The 17,137-nt window shown below is 48.2% G+C and overlaps 1 protein-coding gene across 1 annotated transcript in view; it reads left to right on the forward strand.

Moving 5' to 3' along the window:
• The first annotated feature begins 5,311 nt into the window (after positions 1–5,311).
• BMPR1B (bone morphogenetic protein receptor type 1B) overlaps positions 5,312–17,137 on the forward strand; it is an 899,743-nt gene continuing 887,917 nt past the window's right edge. Inside the window, exon 1 of the mRNA XM_069743592.1 lies at positions 5,312–5,814. The gene's annotated coding sequence lies outside the window, so the exon portion shown is untranslated. The remainder of the gene's footprint in view (positions 5,815–17,137) is intronic.

The raw sequence follows: 17,137 nt of genomic DNA on the forward strand, positions 1-17,137 counted from the left end.
CTTTTGAGAGACGGGGTGATCCGAAATAAAATCCATAGAGATATGTGTCCAGGGCCTCTTTGGGACCGGCAAGGGCAAAAGCAACCCACTGGCACGAGAACAGCAGGGCTTAGCCCGAGCACAAATCCCACAGGACTGCACAAACGAACACACATCCTGCGACAGAGACGGCCACCAAAAGGATCTAGCCACCAAATCTCTGGTACCAAAGATTCCAGGATGACCAGCCAACACCGAACCATGAACCTCAGAGATAACTCTACTCGTCCATTTATCAGGGACAAACAGTTTCTCCGCTGAGCAACGGTCAGGTCTATTAGCCTGAAATTTTTGCAGCACCCGCCGCAAATCAGGGGAGATGGCAGACAAAATTACCCCCTCTTTGAGAATACCCGCCGGCTCAGGCAAACCCGGAGAGTCGGGCACAAAACTCCTAGACAGGGCATCCGCCTTCACATTTTTAGAGCCCGGAAGGTACGAAACCACAAAGTCAAAACGGGAGAAAAACAGCGACCAACGAGCCTGTCTAGGATTCAACCGTTTGGCAGACTCGAGATAAGTCAAGTTCTTGTGATCAGTCAAGACCACCACGCGATGCTTAGCTCCTTCAAGCCAATGACGCCACTCCTCGAATGCCCACTTCATGGCCAGCAACTCTCGATTGCCAACATCATAATTACGCTCAGCAGGCGAAAACTTCCTGGAAAAGAAGGCACATGGTTTAATCACCGAGCCATCAGAACTTCTTTGCGACAAAACAGCCCCTGCTCCAATCTCAGTAGCATCAACCTCGACCTGGAATGGGAGCGAAACATCTGGTTGGCACAACACAGGGGCAGAAGAAAAACGACGCTTCAACTCCTGAAAAGCTTCCACAGCAGCAGAAGACCAATTGACCACATCAGCACCCTTCTTGGTTAAATCAGTCAACGGTTTAGCAATACTAGAAAAATTATTGATGAAGCGACGATAAAAATTAGCAAAGCCCAGAAACTTCTGCAGACTCTTCAGAGATGTCGGCTGAGTCCAATTATAAATGGCCTGAACTTTAACAGGGTCCATCTCGATAGTAGAAGGGGAAAAAATGAAACCCAAAAATGAAACCTTCTGAACACCAAAGAGACACTTTGACCCCTTCACAAACAAAGAATTTGCACGCAGGACCTGGAACACCATTCTAACCTGCTTCACGTGAGACTCCCAATCATCCGAGAAGACCAAAATATCATCCAAGTATACAATCAGGAATTTATCCAGGTACTCTTGCAGTGAGATGATCCACACAAGAAGACAGACCTTTAATGTCCATCACTACACCTGTGTCCTGAACCACCCAAATGTCTAGGGGAAAAGAAAGACAAAACACAGTGCAGAGAAAAAAAAATGGTCTCAGAACTTCTCTTTTCCCTCTATTGAGAAGCATTAGTACTTTGGGCCTCCAGTACTGTTATGAACTGGTGATTCAGAACCACAATGGACCTGGTGGTTAAGAGCACACAAAGTGACCTGATAGCTACTAATAACATAGGACGAGCTCTGAGACGTGGGAACTCTGCTGACCGCAATCCCTAATCCTATCACACCACACTAGAGATAGCCGTGGAGCGCTCCTGACCAGACCTAGGCGCCTCGGGCACAGCCTGAGAAACTAGCTAGCCCTGAAGATAGAAAAATAAGCCTACCTTGCCTCAGAGAAATTCCCCAAAGGAAAAGGCAGCCCCCCCACATATAATGACTGTGAGTAAAGATGAAAATACAAACACAGAGATGAAATAGATTTTAGCAAAGTGAGGCCCGACTTACTGAATAGACCGAGGATAGGAAAGATAGCTTTGCGGTCAGCACAAAAACCTACAAACAACCACGCAGAGGGCGCAAAAAGACCCTCTGCACCGACTAACGGTACGGAGGTGCTCCATCTGCGTCCCAGAGCTTCCAACAAGCAAGAAAAACCAATATAGCAAGCTGGACGGAAAAAATAGCAAACAAAAGTAACACCAGCAGAACTTAGCTTATGCAGTGAAGACAGGCCACAAGAACAATCCAGGAGAGAGCAAGACCAATACTGGAACATTGACTGGAGGCAAGGAACAAAGAACTAGGTGGAGTTAAATAGAGCAGCACCTAACGACTTAACCTCGTCACCTGAGGAAGGAAACTCAGAAGCCGCAGCCCCACTCACATCCACCAGAGGAAGCTCATAGACAGAACCAGCCGAAGTACCACTCATGACCACAGGAGGGAGTTTGACCACAGAATTCACAACACCCACTCCCCCAGGGGCCCCCAGCTAGCGGCAAGTCACGCAGCGGCTATGGGGCCCCTGTGAGGCAGCGCCGACTCGCCCGCCGCATTGAACTATACCGGCGTCTGCCGGTACAGTTCAAAGCAATGATGGAGGAGAGAGCGTCACCTGACACTCCCTTTCCCATCATTCCCCGCTCTGCTTCTGACACAGCGAGTGCGCGCGCACTCACTGTGAGCCAGGCAGTGCGGCGGCAGCCGCCGACACAGGAGCAGGGAGCAGCGCGGGCTTGGGGAGAGGTAAGGAGCTTGTGTTTTTTGGTTTTTTTTTTACTGGACTGTGCGGCCTTTCTCGGGAGGAGAGAGGCGGGGAGCGAAGGGGGGAGGTGAGCTGTGCTGTATACTCCTGTGTGCTCTGCTGTATACTACTGTGGGCTCTGCTGTATACTACTGTGGGCAGTGCTGTATACTACTGTGGGCAGTGCTGTATACTACTGTGGGCTCTGCTGTATACTACTGTGGGCTATGCTGTATACTACTGTGGGCTCTGCTGTATACTACTGTGGGCAGTGCTGTATACTACTGTGGGCTCTGCTGTATACTACTGTGGGCTGTGTTATATATTACTGTGGGCAGTACTGTATACTACTGTGGGCTCTGCTGTATACTACTGTGGGGGCTGCATTATATTCTATAGGGAGGTTACATTATACTCTGTGGGGGGGGGGGTGCATTATACTCTGTGGGGTGGTGGCTGCATTATACTCTGTGGGGTGGTGGCTGTATTATACTATATGTGGGCTGCATTATACTGTATCGAGGACTAAGGGGAATACGTTATACTATATGAAGAACTATGGGGGTGCATTATACTATGGGAAGTGAATTGTACTACATGGATGACTATGGCGGTGCATTATACATTATGGAGCACTGTGAGGAGTGTATTATGCTATATGGAGGACTGAGGAGTATATTTTAATATATGGAGGACTATGAGGAGTGTATTATACTATATGGAGGACTATGGGAAGTGTATAATACTATATGGAGGATTATGAGGAGTGTATTATACATTTTACAATATGGAGGACTGTGGTGTACATTATAATATATGGAGGAGTATGGGGTGTATTTTCCCAAACAAGCAAAATGCAGCATATTCATTGGGTGATTGGATTGTTTATGCCGGAATAAAAATCCTTGTTCTCAGCAGCACATCGCCGGTGGAAACAGTAGATGTACTGCTGATAACATGATACTGTATGGTGATCTGTCAGTGATCTATTAGTGATGGTTCTGTCCCCATCATTCTTTCTCAGGCGGTGGAAAGAGGCCGGGAAACAAGCGTCCAACGACTTCAGTATTGTCGATCACACTCGTTTAGTGGCCTGAGATCAGTGCATGTAAGTACAACCGAAATGCTTCTGTGTGATGTGCAATATGTTAGCATTTGGGGCCCCATTTTAAACTTTGCCTAGGGCCCCACTTTGCCTAAAACCGGCCCTGCATGGTGTGGTGGTATTTGTTCATTGTATGTGATATTATTCGATCACTGTGGTGGTAATATGTGGTCTGGACATGGTGTAGCGGTATTTGTTCGTTAAATGTGATATTATTGGTCATTTTAAAAATTGAAAAATAAATAAAAATATACCTAAATTGTATTGCATATTTTAACAAATATTTAGTAGGTTACAGTAGAGTAGGGCTGGGCCAAAAGTGTCTACCGTATTATGGTGACAGCTTAAAAAATCTTGTGGCCAAAACAAAAGCTGCCGGCTATATGTGTGATCTGGTGATGGGAACTGTTAATGTGTGATAGGTGAGAAGTGGAGTTTTTCCAAGAGAGAGTGGTGGGACTGTGGACAGTTCGAGGGGTGGAGGCGGGGCTCAGGTGGAGCCTGGGTGGAGTCTCAAAGGGGCCCCGAAATTTCTAGTGGCAGTCCTGACTGTCACTGTTATTAGCGGCAGCAGGTGTTGAATGATGGGATAACAGTCCCAAAAGCCACTACCTGCTGTCGTTCAGGCTTTAACATGACGCTCATCATTCTCCTCTCCTCAGCGACAGAGCAGAAAAGAATGATGACAGCCGGCTTCAGCACCAGCTGCCGGGGATCAGCGCTTACTGTAGCGCTTCTTCTCCTGCGACTGTCCCGTGTGGTACTGATGCGGCACACAGTTGCCACACGTAGTACACACAGGGACACGGATATCTCCGATACCATTGTTTCTGGAACCGGAAATATCAGGAAGTGTGAAACCAGCCTTACCTGGTTAGGGGCCCACTCAGAAGTTTTGCCCCCCCTGAACCAAAACCCTAGCTGTGCCTATCTATCTATATTTTATCTGAAACGCGGGAAGGTTGCAGAGGACCATGTTCCAGGTTGCAATGGTAGTCAGGCTGTCAGGCTCTGCGGTTTGGGCAGCAAGAACCGGCTGAGAAGGTCCCTGTAATATCAGTTGCTTATATGAACAGGGCCATTTGCCCACTTAAAGGCGTTAATGCGCTGAACCCATATGGCCCGGCCTGTAGTAACCTGAATTTGATACATGACATCTCTGTGTGGTGGCCGCCTTAGGTAAGTGGCCCAATGTTAACCCTTTGAAATGACCAGCTACTCACTCAAATTTGTGAAGTGGTTGTCTGACCACTCGGGTGCCAGCTTCTATACCCAGAGCCCTTTGAGCACAGCCTGGAGTTATTGAATTTGATGGAGGGCATCCACATCTGTGTGTTGCCAGTGTTCAGTGTCCCGGTGTGATTTAACCCTTTAGAGAACACTTTGGGGTGCGCACTTGGATGCTTATATGTGTGCCAGTTTACGCTCTGTAGCTGCTCTCCCTCAGGGCTCCTGCTGCATGGCAGGTTGGTTATCCTGGGACTCCTCAGCATTAGGTCCATTTCTGCCAGCAAGAAGTTGCTGAATAAGAAGCCAACTTCAGCTGTGAGGTAATTGTGACAGCAGAGAGCGAGGTGAGGAGCGAGCGGGGCTGTGTGTGCCGTCCCCATCACTAGTGGGAGCTGCAGCCAGGCGAGCGCAGCAGTGAGTGCCGGCATTACCACCTGGAGCAGTGCTGGTGCCAGCGCCGGGGACAGGACACGGTGAGGCGAGTGCCGGCATTACCACCTGGAGCAGGGGAGCCGTGCCTGTGTCAGCGCCTTGGACGGAGGACTGCGTGAGGCGAGTGCCGGCATTACCACCTGGAGCAGGACACGGTGAGGCGAGTGCCGGCATTACCACCTGGAGCAGGACACGGTGAGGCGAGTGCCGGCATTACCACCTGGAGCAGGACACGGTGAGGCGAGTGCCGGCATTACCACCTGGAGCAGGACACGGTGAGGCGAGTGCCGGCATTACCACCTGGAGCAGGACACGGTGAGGCGAGTGCCGGCATTACCACCTGGAGCAGGACACGGTGAGGCGAGTGCCGGCATTACCACCTGGAGCAGGACACGGTGAGGCGAGTGCCGGCATTACCACCTGGAGCAGGACACGGTGAGGCGAGTGCCGGCATTACCACCTGGAGCCCTGCAGCTAGCACAGCGTCGCCAGTGACGGTGGTGAGGTGAGTGCACGGGCAGCCGCCGCACAGCTCTGCTACATGTTCATACAACCAGAGCCGAGCACTACTTGCTGAATGCATGTCTCATGGTCCCCCGTCTGCAGTGCTCACAGCTCGCCATGCTGCACAGTGCTGGGGTCCAGCCCGCTGCCGGCACAATGACTGGATGCTGCCATTTATATACACATTTATGTACACTTGGCGGTTGTGTCCAGGTCTGCGGCTGCTAAACTTCCTTGTACGTGAGCTGCAGAGAGGAGTGTGGAGACCATGGCGCACATCAGCTGGTCAGGGACGTGCTGCCTCACTCCACTGCACCAACAGGATGTGCCATCCTGTTCCAGGACTGTGTCCCTTACCACCATCATGCTGATGCCAGCCACTGACACTGAAGGCAGGTGTGATGTGCAATACATAAGATGGGGCAAACAGTGCTCACTACTCAGAATAAAGCTGCATGTGCAGTATCTACTGTGTGTGCATAATGCTGTATACAGGGCTGCCACTAGGAATTTCGGGGCCCCATACTGGCACAATTTTAGGGGGCCCCCTTGAGACTCCGCCCGGGCTCCAGCCCAGCCTCCACCCCTCTACCATCCACAGTGCCATTGCCCTCTCTTGCAAAAACTCCATTTCTGCACCACAGCCTCACCAATCACACCTGTACAGTTCCCATCACCACATACATGGCCAGCAGCTTTTGTTTTGGCCAAAAGATTTTTTAATCCACCACCAAGACAAGGTAGACTGTTCTGGCCGGACTATACTCTACTGTAACTTACTAAACATTTGTTAAAATATCCAATACAATTTAGGTATATTTTTATTTTTCAATTTTAAAATGACCAATAATATCACAAACAAGGAAAAATACCGCCACACCATGGTCAGACACCATATTACTACCACATAGTAACCTATAATACCACATACAAGAAACAAATACTGCCACACCATGTCCAGATCACATATTACCACCACATGGTGACCAATAATACCACATACAAGGGACTACTACCACCACACCATGACCAGACCACATATTACCACCACAGTGACCAAATAATAGCACATTCAAGGGATAAATACCGCCACACCTTGGCCGGACAACATATTACCACCGCATAGTGACTGTATACTGCAATACTGATCATTAATAAAACAAACAAACACAATACTATCACCATAAGTGCCATTATACACAGGAGATCTGTACCGTGCAGTGTCTGTGTACAGGTAACCAGTGACGTCTCTTGGTGAAGTCCTTCAGCCTCACCTTCCATCTTCATCCAGCACAGACCACCATCACTTCTTCCAGCCAGGGCTCGTGTCTGCAGGAAATAGCCTAGTTATCTAGAGCTCCGCTTGCAGAACACATTGCTTAATTTTTTCCCGACTTCTATACTACACCAGATGAAGCAAAAAAGGTGACCTAGTGTCACTCTGCACAGTAACAGGACCGCCCCCCCATTTAAAGCTGTATCCTCAAAAAATAAAATAAATACATCACTGCAGTAATAATATCCCTTAATTAGCCCCTATGGTAATAATATCCGCATCCTGGCCCCGTGTATCTCATTCCTGGCTTCAGCCATATGTTCTCCCATCCTGCCCTCATGAGTATTCATTCTGCCCCATATGATCTCCCCATCCTGCACCATCTGTCCCATGATCCTGACCCATCTGTTCCAGTATCCTGCCGCCCCATCTGTCTCCATCGTATCCATCCTGCCCCGTGATCCTGCACCATGATCCTGCCCCATCTGTCTCCATCCTGTCTCACATACTGCCCCCCCTGTGTCTCACATACTGCCCCCTCCTCCCCCCCCCCCCCCCCGTGTCTCACATTCTGCCCCCGTGGAAAACGAAAAAACTTGTTCCAGCTCCATAATAAAATTCAGACTTGATACTTTATTAAATCCTGTTTAAAAGCAGTGGCTGTACAGTCCTCCGAAAGCACACGGGAGAGAGCGCCGCGTTTCGATCCGGAAGGATCTTTGTCAAAGCTATAGATGTATGTTCACATACACATTAAATAGAAACCAATGACGAATAGAATTCCCACAAAAAGTCACATGTTTTGTTAAAGGTCCTACACATATGAACTAAAGAGAACTACAAATAAGTAAATAAATTGAAAACAAAAGACAATGCATTAAAAACATAATACAAAAATACATTTTGACATTAATAATAGTACATCAGTTCATTACGTTTAAGACCGGCTGGAAATCGTGTATTCAGATAATACATCCAAAAGGCCTCACGTGTGAGGAGATGCCGCTTGACGTCACCCCCACGGGGAGGTATATTCACATGTTCAATACCATAAACACGGAAAAACGTAGTGCTACGATCATGCTGCGTAATGAAGTGTCTGGACGCTGCCGACGTAGTGTGAGTTGAATTTCCCGTGTTGCCTATATCATAAAGATGTTAAGTAATGCGGACTTTAAGCTTGCGCGAGGTACATGCAATATAGGATAACTGACATGCGGTACAATCAATTTTATATACCACAAAAGTGGTGTTGCAATTGATATATTGTTTTATATTAAAAACTCTCGAGTTATCCGAATTGTTAAAAATTTTAGTGTTAAGGGCATGTATGCACGTTTTACAATAATTCGAGCCGCATTTGTAGAAGCCAGTACAATGCAACCAAGTTTTATCTCATTTCTATTGGTACAATACATACTAGGAGAGCTTTTATTCCCAATAGTAGAGGCTCTCCTGGCTACTATATTGACACCTGTACCCAAAATTTTGGCCAAACTTTCATCTTCATACAGAATTGGAAGAAATCTATTGATAATTCCCTTCATTTAACTGAGGACTAAATTGAAAACAAACAAATGGTTTGTTGGCCATATTACTGCGCGAGTTAACTGATGTATTTTCCTCTTTACATGAAATGAGATTCTTGCGTTTTTTGTGGGTCAAAATTTTACATGCTCTATTCAATGTCCATGGTGGATAACTTTGACGTTTTAACCCCTTAGCGACCGCCGATACGCCCTTTAACGGCGGCCGCTAAGGCTATATTCACACTTTGCGGTTTTTACCGCGGAACCGCAACGATTTTGCCGCTGCGGGTCCGCTGCAGTTTCCATAGCGTTTCCATTTACATGTAAACCCTATGGAAACCGGAAACCGCAAACCGCTGTGCACATGCTGCGGGAAAAACCGCGCGGGAACGCAGCGGTTTAAAACCCGCAGCATGTCACTTCTTTGTGCAGAATCGCTGCGATTCTGCACCCATAGGAATACATTGAGCAGCTTACTTCCCGCATGGGGCTGTGCCCACGTTGCGGGAAGTAAGCGGATAATGTGCGGATGGTACCCAGGGTGGAGGAGAGGAGACTCTCCTCCAGGCCCCGGGAACCATATTTGGGGTTAAAAAAAAGAATAAAAATAAAAAATCATGTTATACTCACCCTCTGAAGTCAGCGCTGCACGCGGCCGTCCGGTCAGAGTTGCTGTGCGACCAGGACCTTCGGTGACGTCGCGGTCACATGATCGTGACGTCACGAAGGGTCCTTCTCGCACAGCATCTCTGGAACCGGACCGCCGGGTGCAGCGCCAAGGGATCGGGACATCAGAGGGTGAGTATAACCAATTTTTATTATTTTTAACATTACTATTGATGCTGCATATTGCTGCATATGCAGCATCAATAGTATAGGCGGAAACCCGCAGCGGAAACCGCGGAACAAACCGCGATAAATCTGCAGGGAGAACCGCAGTTGTTTTGCCCTGCAGATTTATCAAATCCGCTGCGGGAGAACCCGCAGGGACAGGACGCTATGTGTGAACATAGCCTAAGGGTACTTAAACCACAGCGCCGTTAATTAACGGCGCTGTGGAAAAAGTGAATAGCGCCCCCCAGAGTCGGATTTTCTCCGGGGTCTCGGCTGCCGGGGGTAGCCGAGACCCCAGAGAACATGATTCGGGGGGTTTTTAACCCACCCCGCATTTGCGATCGCCGGTAATTAACCGTTTACCGGCGATAGCAAAAAAAAAAAAACCGCGATCTCTTTTTAATTTCTCTGTCCTCCGATGTGATTGCACATCGGAGGACAGAGAAAAGGGGTCCCAGGTAGCCCCCCAATACTCACCTATCTCCCCCGATGCTCCTCGTGTCTCCCGGTGGGCGCCGCCATCTTCAAAATGGCGGGCGCATGTGCAGTGCGCCCGCCGGCCGGCCCCGCGAGAATCTTTGGGGTCTTGGCTGCCGGGGGTAGCCGAGACCCCAAAGAACATGATCGGGGTCGGTTTTACCGACCCCTGTTTTGCGATTGCCGGTAATTAACTGTTTACCGGCGACCGCAAAAAAAAAAAAAAAAAAAAAGAAGTAAATTGTAATTCTCTGCCCTCTGATGTGATCGCACATCAGAGGACAGAGAAATAGGGGGATTCGGGGACCCTACAATACTCACTTGTGTCCCTGGATCCTCTTGCTGCTCCTCCTGGCCGCCGGCAGAAGAAAATGGCGGGCGCATGCGCAGTGCGCCTGCCATCTGTCTCCATCTGCCGGCCGGCAGGAGAACAGCAGTTGGGGCTAAAAGTAGGGGTAGGGTTAGGGCTAGGGTTGGGACTAAATTTAGGGTTAGGGTTGGGGCTAAATTTAGGGTTAGGGTTGGGGCTAAATTTAGGGTTAGGCTTCTTTCACACTTACGTCGGTACGGGGCCGTCGCAATGCGTCGGCCCGACATACCGACGCACGTTGTGAAAATTGTGCACAAGGTGGGCAGCAGCTGTAGTTTTTCAACGCATCCGCTGCCCAATCTATGTCCTGGGGAGGAGGGGGTGGAGTTACGGCCACGCATGCGCGGTCAGAAATGGCGGATGCGACGTACAAAAAACGTTTCATTGAACTTTTTTTGTGCCGACGGTACGCCAAAACACAACTGATCCATGGCACGACGGACGCGACGTGTGGCCATCCGTCACGATCCGTCGGCAATACAAGTCTATGGGCAAAAAACGCATCCTGCGGGCACATTTGCAGGATCCGTTTCTTGTCCAAAATGACGGATTGCGACGGAATGCCAAACGACGCAAGTGTGAAAGTAGCCTTAGGGCTAAGGTTGGGGCTAAAGTTAGGGTTAGAGCTGGGATTAGGGTTAGGGTTTGGATTAGGGTTGGTATTAGGGTTAGGGTTGGCATTAGGGTTACGCTTGGGATTAGGGTTAGGTTTGGGATTAGGGTTAAGGTTAGGGTTGTGATTAGGGGTGTATTGGGATTAGGGTTAGGTTTGAGGTTAGGGTTGAGATTAGGATTAGGGGTGTGTTGGATTTAGGGTTTTGATTAGGGTTATGATTAGGGTTGACATTAGGGTTGTTTTGGGGTAAGGGTTGTGATTATGGTTAGGGTTAGTGATTAGGATTATGGATCAGGTTGGGATTAGGGTTAGGGGTGTGTTGGGGTTAGGGTTGGAGCTAGAATTGGGGGGTTTCCACTGTTTAGGTACATCAGGGGATCTCCAAACACGACAGCCAATTTTGCGCTCAAAAAGTCAAATGGTGCTCCCTCCCTTCTGAGCTCTGCCGTGCGCCCAAACAGTGGGTTACCCCCACATATGGGGCATCAGCGTACTCGGGATAAATTGGACAACAACTTCTGGGGTCCAATTTCTCTTGTTACCCTTGTGAAAATAAAAACTTGGGGGCTACAATATCTTTTTTGTGAAAAAAAAAAAAAATATCTTTTATTTTCACGACTCTGCATTCTAAACTTCTGTGAAGCACTTGGGCATTCAAAGTTCTCACCACACATCTAGATAAGTTCCTTAAGGGGTCTAGTTTCCAAAATGAGGTCACTTGTGGGGGGTTACTACAGTTTAGGTACATCAGGGGCTCTGCAATCGCAACATAATGCCCACAGACCATTCTATCAAAGTCTGCATTCCAAAAAGGCGCTCCTTCCCTTCCGAGCTCTGCCGTGCGCCCAAACAGTGGTTTACCTCCACATATGGCGCATCAGCGTACTCGGGATAAATTGGACAACAACTATTGCAGTCCAATTTCTCCTGTTACCCTTGTGAAAATAAAAACTTGGGGGCTACAATATCTTTTTTGTGGAAAAAAAAATATTTTTTATTTTCACGACTCTGCATTCTAAACTTCTGTGAAGCACTTGGGCATTGAAAGTTCTCACCACACATCTAGATAAGTTCCTTAAGGGGTCTAGTTTCCAAAATGGGGTCACTTGTGGGGGGTTTCCACTGTTTAGGCACATCAGAGGCTCTCCAAACGCGACATGGCGTCCAATCTCAATTCCAGCCAATTCTACATTGAAAAAGTAAAACGGCACTCCTTCACTTCCAAGCTCTGTGGTGCGCCCAAACAGTGGTTTACCCTCACATATGGGGTATCGACGTATTCAGGAGAAATCGCACAACAACTTTTGTGGTCTAATTTCTACTGTTACCCTTGTGAAAATAAGAATTTGTGGGCGAAAAGATCATTTTTGTGTAAACAAAAGCGATTTTTTATTTTCACGGCTCTACGTTATAAACTTCTGTGAAGCACTTGGGGGTTCAAAGTGCTCACCACACATCTAGATAAGTTCCTTAAGGGGTCTAGTTTCCAAAATGGTGTCACATCAGGGGCTCTCTAAACGTGACATGGCGTCCGATCTCAATTCCAGCCAATTCTGCATTGAAAAAGTCAAACGGCGCTCCTTCACTTCTAAGTTCTGCGGTGCGCCCAAAAAGTGGTTTACCCCCATATATGGGGTATTGGCGTATTCAGGAAAAATTGCATAACAAAATTTATGGTTACATTTCTGTTTTTACACTTGTGAAAATAAAAAAAATGGTTCTGAATTAAGATGTTTGCAAAAAAAAGTTAAATGTTCATTTTTTCCTTCCACATTGTTTCAGTTCCTGTGAAGAGCTTTCATAGCGAAGTTGTGTGGAATACACGTATATAAAGAAATAACATCACAGCAAACCACGAATATTCAGATAACCAAATCTAATCAGATAAAACTTTCAAAATTTCTTTGGAATCCTTGATGTAACCTGGAATTCTACAGACTAAAGGCTGTAAGAGTGAGTCAACCCATTCACATAGGTGCTCATTAGCAGAACCAATTCCAGACACAATCGGCCGCATGAGAGGGAATAGCTTCATTTTTATGGACTTTTGGGAGTCCATGTAGAATAGGGCACACCGGATTTTGAACTATTCGATAATCCGTTTGTTTTTTCATCAAAACACCTAGACTATAACCTTCTTGTATAACTATAACCATGTCTCACATTCTGCCCCTTGTGTCTCACATTCTGCCCCCCTGTGTAGTTTCCATACCTGCCCCCGTGTCTCACATCCTGCCCCGTGTCTCACATCCTGCCCCTGTATCACAAATTCTTCCCGTGTCTCACAGCCTGTCCCCTGTCACACATTCTGCCCCCCGTGTAGTTTCCATACCTGCCCCCGTGTCTCACATCCTGCCCCGTGTCTCACATCCTGCCCCTGTATCACAAATTCTTCCCGTGTCTCACAGCCTGTCCCCTGTCACACATGCTGCCCACCCTGTGTAGTTTCCATACCTGCCCCCTGTGTCTCACACTCTGCCCCGTGTCACACATTCTGCCCCCCTGTGGTGTTTCCATCCCTGCCCCCCTGATTTCATTCCTACCCCCTGTGTTTTTCATTCCTGCCCCCCCCCCCCGTGTGTTCTCTTCTTTCCTGCCCCTGTGTTCCCCCCCATCCTTCCCTCCTGTCTTTATCATGACCAGGGCTTGCCGCATTCAGTAAAAAAAAAAAAACCTAGCTGCTGTCCAGCGCCGACATTCATCCCGGGCATTTCAGCGCGGACTCGCCGGCGAATTCCAATGACCTCATACGCAGGCGACGTGCGCGCTGACGTCAGCTGCCAGCCTCCGATTGGCTGGCGGCTTTAACTGTTGCCTTGCGGGCCCGCAAGGCAACAGAGGACACTGAACCTGCATCTCAGACGCAGGTTCAGTGTAGTGTCAGAAGCCTGCCGCTGTGGCCCGGGCCCGATGGGCAGATGAGACGGGGCCCGATGCGGGCCCCTTCTGCCCACTGGGCCCCATACGCCAGTCAGGGCACTAATGCCCTGATGGCGGCCGTGGCTGTATATGGTATCTATAGACTGTGCGTATATGTATACTGTATATATAGACAGATACACTGTGTGTATATTGTATATACGGTAGTATGTATACACAGATACTGTTTATATGCGTACATGCAGTATATGGTATCTATAGATGTACTGTGTGTACACACGCACGCACGTATTTGATCCCTTGCTGATTTTGTAAGTTTGCCCACTGACAAAGACATGAACAGTCTATAATTTTAAGGGTAGGTTAATTTTAACATTGAGAGATAGAATATCAAAAATAAAATCCAGAATATCGCATAGTATAAATTTATTTGTATTTTGCAGTGAGAAACAAGTATTTGATCCCCTACCAACCATTAAAGCTTTGTCCCCATGGTCAGTAATCGGCAGCGCTTTGGACCCAGCACATGTCCGCACCATCCAAAGTACTTCCGGCTTTTGAACGCAGGTGATTCCGCATGTGTTAATTGAACCGTGAGAAATCACCGTGCCCAATACATTGTGCTGGTCATATTTATCTTGCGGAGTCTGAGCGTCTCCGCAAGATGAATAGACATGATGCGGTCTGAAAGACGCGCCGCACGTCTGTCTCCGCAGGGAAGTCAGAGGTGTCCATGCACCTATAGTGGAGATGGGATTTCTTGAAATCTCATCCACTATGCTGTAACATGGGCCACTGCTGGTTGGATGCTGTGGATGTATGCAGCATCCAATCTGCAACGTTTACTGACCGTGGGAACATACCCTAAAGGTACCGTCACATTAAGCGACGCTGCAGCGATATAGGCAACGATGCCGATCACTGCAGCGTCGCTGTTTCGTCGTTGTGTGGTCTCTGGGGAGCTGTCACACAGACAGCTCTCCAGCGACCAACGATGCCGAAGTCCCCTGGTAACCAGGGTAAACATCGGGTTACTAAGCGCAGGGCCGCGCTAAGTAACCCGATGTTTACCCTGGTTACCATTGTAAATGTAAAAAAAACAAACAAACAGTACATACTTACATTCCGGTGTCTGTCCCCCGGCCTCAGCTTCCCTGCACTGTCTCAGCACCGGCCGGCCGTAAAGCAGAGCGGTGACGTCACCGCTGTGCTTTACGGCCGGCCGGCTCTCACAGTCAGTGCGGGAAGCTGACGGCGAGGGGACAGACACCGGAATGTAAGTATGTACTGTTTGTTTGTTTTTTTTTTACATTTACAATGGTAACCAGGGTAAACATCGGGTTACTAAGCGCGGCCCTGCGCTTAGTAACCCGATGTTTACCCTGGTTACCAGTGAAGACATCGCTGAATCGGCGTCACACACACCGATTCAGCGATGTCCGCGGGAGATCCAGCGACTAAATAAAGTTCTGGCCTTTCTGCTCCGACCAATGATGTCACAGCAGGATCCAGATCGCTGCTGCGTGTCAAACACAACTATATCGCTATCCAGGACGCTGCAACGTCACGTATCGCTAGCGATATCGTTGTTAAGTTGTTCAGTGTGAAGGTACCTTAAGAGTTCTAGTTCCTACAGACCAGTTAGATGCTCCTAATCAACTCGTTTCCTGCATTAAAGACAGGTGTCTTACATAGTCACCTTTATAAAAGACTCCTGTCCACAGACTCACAGTCACACTGTAACCTCTACATCATGGGCAAGAGTGACAACCTCCTTCACTTCGCCAGGACATTTAAAAATTGGTTGTGGCTTGGTCTTCCAGCAAGACAATGACCCAAAACATACAGCCAAGACAACAAAGGAGTGTCTCAGAAAGAAGCACATTAAAGGGACACTGTCACCTGGATTTGGAGGGAACAATCTTCAGCCATGGAGGCGGGGTTTTTGGGGTTTTTGATTCACCCTTTCCTTACCCGCTGGCTGCATGCTGGCTGCAATATTGGATTGAAGTTCATTCTCTGTCCTCCATAGTACACGCCTGCGCAAGGCAAGATTGCCTTGTGCAGGCATGTACTACGGAGGACAGAGAATGAACTTCAATCCAATATTGCAGCCAGCGGGTAAGGAAAGGGTGAATCAAAAACCCCCAAAACCCCGCCTCCATGGCTGAAGATTGTTCCCTTCAAATTCAGGTGACAGTGTCCCTTTAAGGTCATGGAGTGGCCTAGCCAATCTCCAGACCTTAATCCTACAGAAAACTTATGGAGGGAGTGGAAACTCCGAGTTGCCAAGAGGCAGCCTCAAAATCTTAATGATTTAGAGATGATCTGCAAAGAGGAGTGGACCAAAATTCCTCCTGACAGATGTGATCGACGATAGCTGCTACTGCGCATGTGCCGGCGATGCCATGTTTTAGGAGGAATTTTTTTTCCCTAGCAAGATGGCGTCACCGATGCATGCGCAGTAGCAGCTATCAAATCACCGAGCACCCTGAGGAAGCAGCACGCTGGTGGCGACACACTTTGGGTATCCTGCTTTTACTTGCAATTTGGGTTGACCTTCTTTTTGACTCGGGTCAACATGCTTGCATCTTGACATACACCATTGGCATCTTAACCAGATACATGTAGGTATTGCTTTTTTCTCATTTTTCTAAGAGGTCCCTTCAAGCACGATTAGCACTTTCTTTCATGTGCAAACCTCGTTTTCCAGAAAATTCAAGTGCACATGCTCTCTCAAGTGAATGTTACTTCCACATTCACTTGCGTTACATTTTTCTGCCCATAACATATTTTATGTTTAATATCTTGCGTGTTAGTATTTTCTAACTTGGGCATCTGAGCAGTACAACCTTGTTATTTCCAATGCTTGGTTATCCCATTGTGTGGACTACTGGACATGGTGATTGGTACAACTTTCACTTACCGTATATACTCGTGTATAAGCCGAGATTTTTTTTGTGCTGAAAACGCCCCCCCTTGGCTTATACACGAGTCAATTATCCAGAACGCTGGCAGGGGGAGGGGGAGTGGCGTAGCAGCAGGAGCCGCCAGCTGTGGCACAGTGACAGCTGCAGCCACCAGCTAACAGACATCATACTTGCCCTCCGTCGCTGCATCTCTGTCTCTGCATCTCCATTGTCCCGGCGGTTCTCCTCTCCTGTGCTGAGCCGTCACGTGGTACTGATCATTGTGGTAATGAATATGGATGCGTCTCCACTCCCATAGGCGTGGAGCGAAGAATATATAACCTTAATGAGCGGTACCACGTGACAAGAGAGGAGACAGAGCCGCCAGCGGAGATGCAGGGATGGAGATGCAGGCACGAGGAGGGCGAGTGTG

Source organism: Ranitomeya imitator, chromosome 1 (genome assembly GCF_032444005.1).
Source record: "Ranitomeya imitator isolate aRanImi1 chromosome 1, aRanImi1.pri, whole genome shotgun sequence".
Lineage (NCBI taxonomy): Eukaryota > Metazoa > Chordata > Amphibia > Anura > Dendrobatidae > Ranitomeya > Ranitomeya imitator.